The 8650-nt window shown below is 38.3% G+C and overlaps 1 non-coding gene across 1 annotated transcript; it reads right to left on the reverse strand.

Moving 5' to 3' along the window:
* Positions 1–354: 354 nt before the first annotated feature.
* Positions 355–460, reverse strand: LOC113000820 (small nucleolar RNA R71). The gene has a single exon (XR_003266141.1). It is a non-coding gene; the product is annotated as a small nucleolar RNA R71 (small nucleolar RNA).
* Between the last annotated feature and the right edge of the window lie 8190 nt (positions 461–8650).

The raw sequence follows: 8650 nt of genomic DNA on the forward strand, positions 1-8650 counted from the left end.
GGACTCTAAGGGAATTGGCTACACCTGATTTCACCTACAAAAGCTTGTGCATCCAATACCCTGATGAGGATGTCCCATGTGTTCTTAAAACTGGACTGATCCATTTGTTTCCAAAGTTTCATGGCCTTGCAGGTGAAGACCCACACAAGCATCTGAAAGAATTCCATATTGTTTGCTCCACCATGAAACCACCAGATGTCCAGGAGGATCACATATTTCTGAAGGCCTTTCCTCATTCTTTAGAGGGAGTGCCAAAGGACTGGCTATATTACCTTGCTCCAAGGTCCATCACGAGCTGGGATGACCTCAAGAGAGTATTCTTAGAAAAAAAATCTCCTTGCTTCCAGGACCACGACCATCAGAAGGATATTTCAGGTATTAGAAAACTCAATGGAGAGAGCCTATATGAATACTGGGAGAGATTTAAAGAATTATGTGCCAGTTGCCCTCACCACCAGATTTCAGAGCAGCTTCTTCTCCAATATTTTTATGAAGGACTCAGCAACATGGAGAGAAGTATGATAGATGCTGCCAGTGGTGGAGCCCTTGGAGACATGACCCCTGCTGAAGCCAGAAATTTAATCGAGAAGATGGCTTCAAACTCCCAACAATTTAGTGCCAGAAGTGATGCTATTGTCATTAGAGGAATGCATGAAGTAGCCACAAATTCATCAGGTGAGACTAAGAAGCTTGAAGGTAAACTAGATGTCTTGGTTAACCTGGTAACCCAACTAGCCATGAATAAAAAAATCTGCACCTGTCGCCAGACTTTGTGGTTTATTCTCCTCTGCCGACCACCACACAGACCTTTGCCCTTTTGTGCAACAATCTGAAGCAATTGAATAGCCTAAAGCTTATGCTGCAAACATCTACAATAGACCTCCTCAACCTCAACAGCAAAATCAGCCACAACAGAATAATTATGACCTCTCCAGCAACAGGTACAATCCCGGATGGTGGAATCATCCCAACCTTAGATGGTCGAGTCCTTCACAACAGCAACAGCAACAACAACAGACTTATTTTCAAAATGTTGTTGACCTAAGTACACCATACGTTCCTCCACCAATCCAGCAGCAACAACAGCAACAGCCCCAGAAACAGCAAACAGTTGAGGCCCTTCCGCAACCTTCCCTTGATGAACTTGTGAGGCAAATGACTATACAAAACATGCAGTTTCAACAAGAGACCAGAGCCTCCATTCAGAGCTTAACTAATCAGATGGGGCAGTTGGCTACACAGTTAAATCAACAACAGTCCCAGAATTATGATAGATTACCTTCTCAATCTGTCCAGCATCCCAAAAATGTGAGTGCCATTACATTGAGGTCAGGAAAGCAGTGTCAAGGACCTCAACCAGTAGCATCTTCCTCATCCGCCAATGAACCTGCCCAACCTCACTCTACTCCAGAAAAAGATGATGACAAAAATTTAAAGAGTAAGTTACCTAACAATTTCTATGCAGGTGAATCTAAAGAGAAGCATCATATCCCTCTTCCATTCTCTCCAAGAGCAATTTCCAACAAAAAAATGGAAGAGGCAGAGAAGGAGATCTTGGAAACATTTAGGAAAGAAGAGGTAAACATACCTCTGCTGGATGCAATAAAGCAAATTCCAAGATATGCTAAATTCTTGAAGGAGCTGTGCACTAATAAGCGGAAGCTTAAAGGAAGTGAAAGAATTAATATGGGCAGAAATTTCTCCGCATTGATTGGTAAATCTGTTCCCCAAATCCTTGAAAAATGTAAAGATCCAGGTACATTCAACATACCTTGTATTATAGGGAACAATAAGTTTGACAATGCCATGCTAGATTTAGGAGCGTCTGTTAGTGTTATGCCTCTGTCTATTTTTAATTTTCTATCTCTAGGTCCTTTGCAGTCAACTAATGTGGTAATTCATTTAGCTAATAGAAGTGTTACCTATCCTGCTGGTTTCATAGAGGATGTCTTAGTTAGAGTTGGTGAGCTGATTTTCCCTATTGATTTTTATATTTTAAATATGGAGGAGGGATTTTCTAAAGGATCAGTTCCATCATTCTATGCAGACCTTTTATGAAAACTACTAGAACTAAGATAGATGTATATGCAGGCACACTATCTATGGAGTTTGGTGATATAACTGTTCATTTTAATATTCTTAATGCTATGAAACACCCATCTGAAGATCTTTCTGTATTTCGTGTTGAAATAATTGACCATATTGTTGATGAATACATGATTGATCTTCATTCTAATATGCATGCCTGTCACTCTTCATGCATTGAATCTGAATTTGTACTTGATCATATGTCTAAATTTGATGCTGAGAGTAAATCTGAATTTGATATTGATTATATGTCTGGTGATGTTCTACCTCTTGAGATTGATTTTATAGAGTCAGATAGAACTAACCATGTTTCAGGAAGTACACATACCTCTGACTTTCTTTATGAGGTACAAGCTGAGAAACCATCTCTTTCTACCACTATCCAGCCGCCCTCACTAGAATTGAAGTCTCTGCCATCAAATTTAAAATATGCTTACTTGGATGATAGCAAAAGTTTTCCAGTAATTATATCTGCCTCCCTTGTTGATGAGCAAGAGGAGAAGTTGTTATTAGTTCTCAAGAAGCATAAGAAGGCTATAGGCTGGACCCTAGCGGACATTCCTGGTATTAGCCGATCCACATGTATGCATCGAATAAATTTAGAAGATGGCGCTAAACCTGTAAGACTGCCACAGAGAAGACTCAACCTGGTGATTCTTGATGTAGTGAAGAAGGAGGTAACCAAGCTTTTGCAAGCTGAAATCATTTATCCTATCTCCGACAGCCAATGGGTGAGTCCCGTCCAGGTAGTTCCAAAGAAAATCGGCCTCACCGTGATCAAAAATGAGAAGAAGGAGCTGATTCCTACTCAGGTGCAGAACAGTTAGAGAGTATGCATCGACTATAAGAGGTTGAACCAGGTTACCAAAAAGGACCATTTTCCACTGCCATTCATTGACCAGATGCTTGAACGCCTGGAAGGTAAATCTCACTACTGTTTCCTTGATGGTTTTTCTAGTCATATGCAAATCACTATTGCTCCTGAGGATCAGGAAAAGACCACATTCACCTGCCCCCTTTGGCACTTTTGCCTATAGGAGGATGCCTTTCGGCCTGTGCAATGCCCCTGGTACCTTCTAGCGGTGCATGATTAGTATTTTTAGTGATTTTTTAGAAAATTGCATAGAGATGTTTATGGATGATTTCACTGTATATGGATCCTCTTTTGATGTTTGTTTGGATAGTCTGGAAAAGGTTTTGAATAGATGCACTGAAACTAACCTTGTTCTAAATTTTGAAAATTGTCATTTTATGGTTGAGCAAGGTATAGTTTTAGGCCACATTATTTCCAATAAGGGCATTGAAGTAGATCCTGCAAAAATTTCTGTTATTTCACAATTGTCTTACCCCTCTTGCGTGCGAGAGGTGCGATCTTTTCTTGGTCAAGCAGGATTCTATAGGCACTTTATAAGAGATTTTAGCAAAGTAGCCCTTCCACTATCCAACTTGTTGCAAAATGAGGTGGAGTTTGACTTTAATGATAAATGCAAAGAGGCTTTTGATTGCCTAAAAAGAGCACTGACTACCACCCCCATCATCCAAGCACCCGACTGGACAACCCCTTTTGAGCTTATGTGTGATGCATCAAATTATGCATTGGGGGCTGTCCTTGCTCAGAAAATTGATAAATTGCCTAGGGTGATATATTATGCTTCTACGACTTTAGATGCTGCCCAAGCGAATTATACTACTACTGAGAAAGAGCTATTAGCCATAGTTTTTGCTCTTGAAAAATTTCCTTCTTATTTGCTTGGTACTCGCATTATTGTTTATACTAACCATGCAGCTTTATAGCACTTGTTGCAGAAGGCTGATTCAAAGCCTAGGTTGATTCGATGGATGCTCTGGCTCCAAGAGTTTGACTTGGAGATCCGTGATAGGAGCGGAGCACAAAATTTAGTTGTTGATCATTTGAGTCGGATCAAACATGTGTCTGATGAGGACTCACCCATTCGGGATGATTTCCCGAATGATCATTTATATATATTGTATAGTATTTCTGATTCTCTTTCTACTCCCTGGTTTGCTAACATTGTCAATTATTTAGTTGCTTCTATTTTTCCTCCCTTAGCATCTAAGGCCCAAAAAGATAAAATTAAAAGTGATGCTAAGCATTTTATTTGGGATGACCCCTACTTGTGGAAATTGTGCAGTGATCAGGTCATTAGACGATGCATTCCAGATCAAGAGACTGACTCAGTCCAGCAGTTCTATCATTCTTCCACACCGGGAGGTCATCTGGGTGTTCAAAGGACAACTCACAAAGTGCTTGACTGTGGCTTTTACTGGACCACCATCTTTAAAGATGCATGGAAGATTTGTAGCACATGTGAGCAGTGTCACAGAGCAGGAAGTGCACTTACATGGTGACAACAAATGCCTCAGCAACCTATGCTATTTTGTGAGGTGTTTGATGTCTGGGGTATAGATTTCATGGGCCCTTTTCCTGTATCTTTTGGTTATGTTAACATTCTCCTTGCAGTTGATTATGTTTCAAAATGGGTGGAAGCCAAGCCCACTAGAACTAAAGATGCTAAGGTTGTTGTAGATTTTGTCAGATCTAATCTATTTTGCAGGTTTGGAGTACCTAAAGCAATCGTTAGTGATCAAGGAACCCATTTTTGCAACAAATCAATGCATGCCTTGCTTAAAAAGTATGGGGTTGTCCACAGGGTATCCACACCATACCACCCCCAAACCAATGGACAGGCAGAAATTTCTAACAGGGAGATCAAGAGAATTTTAGAGAAGATTGTGCAGCCAAGCAGGAAAGATTGGAGTACCAGGCTAGATGATGCTCTTTGGGCACATAGGACTGCCTACAAAGCACCCATAGGAATGTCTCCTTATTGGGTTGTCTTTGAAAAGGCATGTCATCTTCCAGTGAAGATTGAGCACAAAGCATACTGGGCAATGAAGACCTGCAACTTCTCTATGGATCAAGCTGGTGAGGAAAGAAAGTTGCAACTGAGTGAGTTAGATGAGATCCGCCTAGAAGCCTACGAGAATGGCAAGTTCTACAAAGAAAAGACCAAGAAGTTCCATGATAGCATGATAATTAAGAAGGACTTCATGGTTGGGCAAAAAGTGTTATTGTATAATTCTAAGCTTGGACTCATGAGTGGTAAATTGAGGTCTAAGTGGATTGGTCCTTTTGTTGTTACTAATGTTTTTCCTTATGGTACAGTTGAGATCAAAAGCGACTCCACAAACAAGAGCTTCAAGGTCAATGGACACCGACTTAAGCCATTCCTCACAAATTCTTTAGTGGACGTAGTGGTGGAAGAGACTTCCTTACTCCACCTTACTCTTCCTCTACCATGACTTAGGGAGTTTTTCTTTCCTATCTCCTACTTTACTTTTATTACATTTGTCCGATTCTATTTGATGGTTTAATTGCTTTTAATCTTTTAATTGTGCCACATTGAGGACAATGTGTTGTTTAAGTATGGGGGGGAGTGTGTTCTTTGGTTTTGGTTTTGTTAGTCGTGTTAAATTAGTTTAATTTTGTTAGTTTGATTGTGTTAAATTTGCATGTTTGTCTTTGAATTATAGGATATGTTCAAGTAATGGGTAATTGTTTTGAAAATAAAAATCTCTTGACATTTTGTGACTTGAAATCCTTGTTTTTCCTTTACATGTCATGATAGTTTTGAAAGCTCAATTTGAAAGTGATAAGTTTACCTTTGTGAGAATTCGAGCCATCCATCATCATAATCTTTTGGTGTGTTTTGCCCCATTGATTGCTTGCACAATAGCCTTGGCTTGATTCTTGTTGATGCTTCCTAATTCACATGCATATTTGGAAATGATTTAGGCAATTTCGTTCTTATAAGCTTCTAGCCAAATGGACTTACCTTGAATTAATTCCTTTGATAGCCCCTTTGAGCCTATTTTCCCCTTTCTTTGTTTTGAAGTTCATTACAAGCCTTAAGTGAAAAACCATGATATCACCTTAACCTTAAGGAATTTTGGAGCTTTGGAATTGTTTTGGGAATAAGCTAGGAATAAGTGTGGGGGGGGGGGGGGGGGGTATGTTTCATTGGAAGATATGATTTTTGGCCATGCTTAATGTTTTATTTTGGCCATGCTTGATGTATATATAAATTTCCTAGTTCTTTCTTTAATCTTCAATTTCGTACTGTTCAATAAAAAAAATAAAAAAATAAAAAAATAAAAAAAAATGAAAATAAAAATATATTCAGTTGCTGCAAATTCTGCAATTTCGTACTCTTCAAAAAAAGAAGAAGAAGAAGAAAAAGAAAAGAAGTGAAGTTGAATAAATAAGGTCTTGATATGAGAACTTGATTTGGGAGCCTTGGTTGATTTTGTTGATATTAGAGGGTTACTACTTGTGCTTAATTTCCACTTATTCCCCATTGCTCCTCTATTCCTTTGGGATTTAGCTACTTATTCCATATTTTTCTTCCCTACCTTGTCCTTGGCCCTATTACAACCTTTAAAGACCTTTTGATCCTCATATGCATGTATTGTCAAGTCGTTTGTCAATTTTAGAATCTTGCCAAATTTATGTGGTGTTGGTTTTCATGGGTGCTTTAAGGGTAAATAGTAGCCTAGACACTTGAGAGATAGAGTGTATATCTTGTGAGACTTTATCACTTTTCATTCTTAAGCTGATTAACTATTTTGTCATGATTGGGTTGCTTGGATGATTTTCACGAATGTCTTGACTCTTTGGATCTCTTCATGTTAGATGTTGCCCATTCCTTTCATTCCTTGATGTTCATTGAGAAATATGTAAATGTTTTTGTTTGTCTCTCTTTGATATCCTTGGATTTTGTTCTTTATTTCATTTTGTCCAGGAGTGCAAAAGGCTAAGTATGGGGGGTTTTGATGTGCCATTATTTTCTCCTATTTCTTAACCCTTTTTACACCATTTTAAGTACTGATTAGTCTTAATTGTCAAATTAATTAGACAGTTTTATTATTTTGGCCCATTCAGCTAATTTGATGTTTTTAATCTAATTTCAAGAATTAATGAAGCATTGGGCTTGAATCCAGAATTGGGCTTAAACTTGAAGAGGGAAGACTAATTTATTCTACAAAATTAGATCTTATCTTATCTAGATATTATTTAGATTTGATCTCATCTAGATATTATTTCATCTAGATCTTATCATATCTTATCTAGATTTGGTTTGATTTTATTTTATTTATGGGCTTGGATTTAAAATAGATTTGTAAGCTTTGGGGCTGAAAAACTATATAATAGCACCAAGGTTCTAGTTTAGGCTCTCTCTCTTCTCTTTCTCTTCTATTTTTCATTTTTAGTTTTAGTCTCTCTTCTCTTTCTCTTTTATTTTCGTTCTTTTACAATTCCAGTTCAGACTTTTAGTTTTATCAATAAAATTTTGTTCTCTATTTGATTAATGGAAGGCTAAGTCCGCAACGTTGTTTTCTCTTGAGGATCAAGCATAGTTCTCTTTGAGGTTTTATTATTACCGTTAAATTTTGTTCAGTTTTCCCTCTTCACTAATTACTCTGAATTTGTTGCTATTAATTCATGCATGCTTAGTGCTTGATTAATTGTCTCTGCGCTTAATTTACGTTCATGCTTAATGATCGTTTATGAGTAATTGGTGTGTGTGATGCTTAATCACATAATGAATGCTCTATGTTAAATTTTGCTTAGAAATTTAATTTAGGGTTGGATTAAGTGGTTGAACTGATAAAGGATAAATTCTCACAACCTAGGATAAGAGACTTGCTTGTGAATCAAGGGGAAGCAACGTATTTTAATTCTGATAATTTCTAATTCAATTTTACTCGCTGTTTAATTTACAAAAGCAAACACCCCCCCCCAATTTGTTACTATTTCCTACTATCTGTTATGAACATTTGGTGTATCATTGCTCGTTGGGAAATGACCTAGGATCACTTCCTAGTTACTATATTTTAATATTTATTTGATTCGGGTACGACCTCGATCAACTGTGCTGCTCAGATACTATCATACCGTAAAAACCCTCATTGATGATTTTGATTGCTTCAAGATGTAGACTTGCTCTCCAAGTTTGGAAGCACTAAGAAAGTTGGACACCTCAATACCATCATCCAGGAGACACTCCAAGCACCTACCATAGACACCAAGGAGGTCATGGTAGGAGAAGAGGTGAGCCAGAATAGATAACCCCCTATAAGAATTTCTTAATCTAGGAGTTGTTACTGCCAAACAAAAATGAAGCTCGACACCTGAAAAAGAAGTTTAGTTATTATATCATCCTTGATGGCAAACTATTCAAAAGAGGGTTGATAGCACCCATGCTCCAATGTCTTAACAGCCAACAAGCATACTACATCATGCGAGAGTTACATGATGGAATCTGCAACCTCCACACCGAGGGATGCTCCCTGGCAACAAAGATAGTGCATACCGACTACTATTGGCTGACACTTAAGCCCAAAACCCTCGACTTCACAGAAAGGTGTAGACGATGCCAAGAATTCACAGATGTTCCACGCACACCCCCTAACAAACCTAGATAGCTTGAGCTCCCCGTGGTCTTTCACCGTGTCGGGGATAGAAATACTGATACCATTG

The sequence above is a fragment of the Glycine max genome, chromosome 20 (assembly GCF_000004515.6).
Source record: "Glycine max cultivar Williams 82 chromosome 20, Glycine_max_v4.0, whole genome shotgun sequence".
Classification (NCBI taxonomy): domain Eukaryota; kingdom Viridiplantae; phylum Streptophyta; class Magnoliopsida; order Fabales; family Fabaceae; genus Glycine; species Glycine max.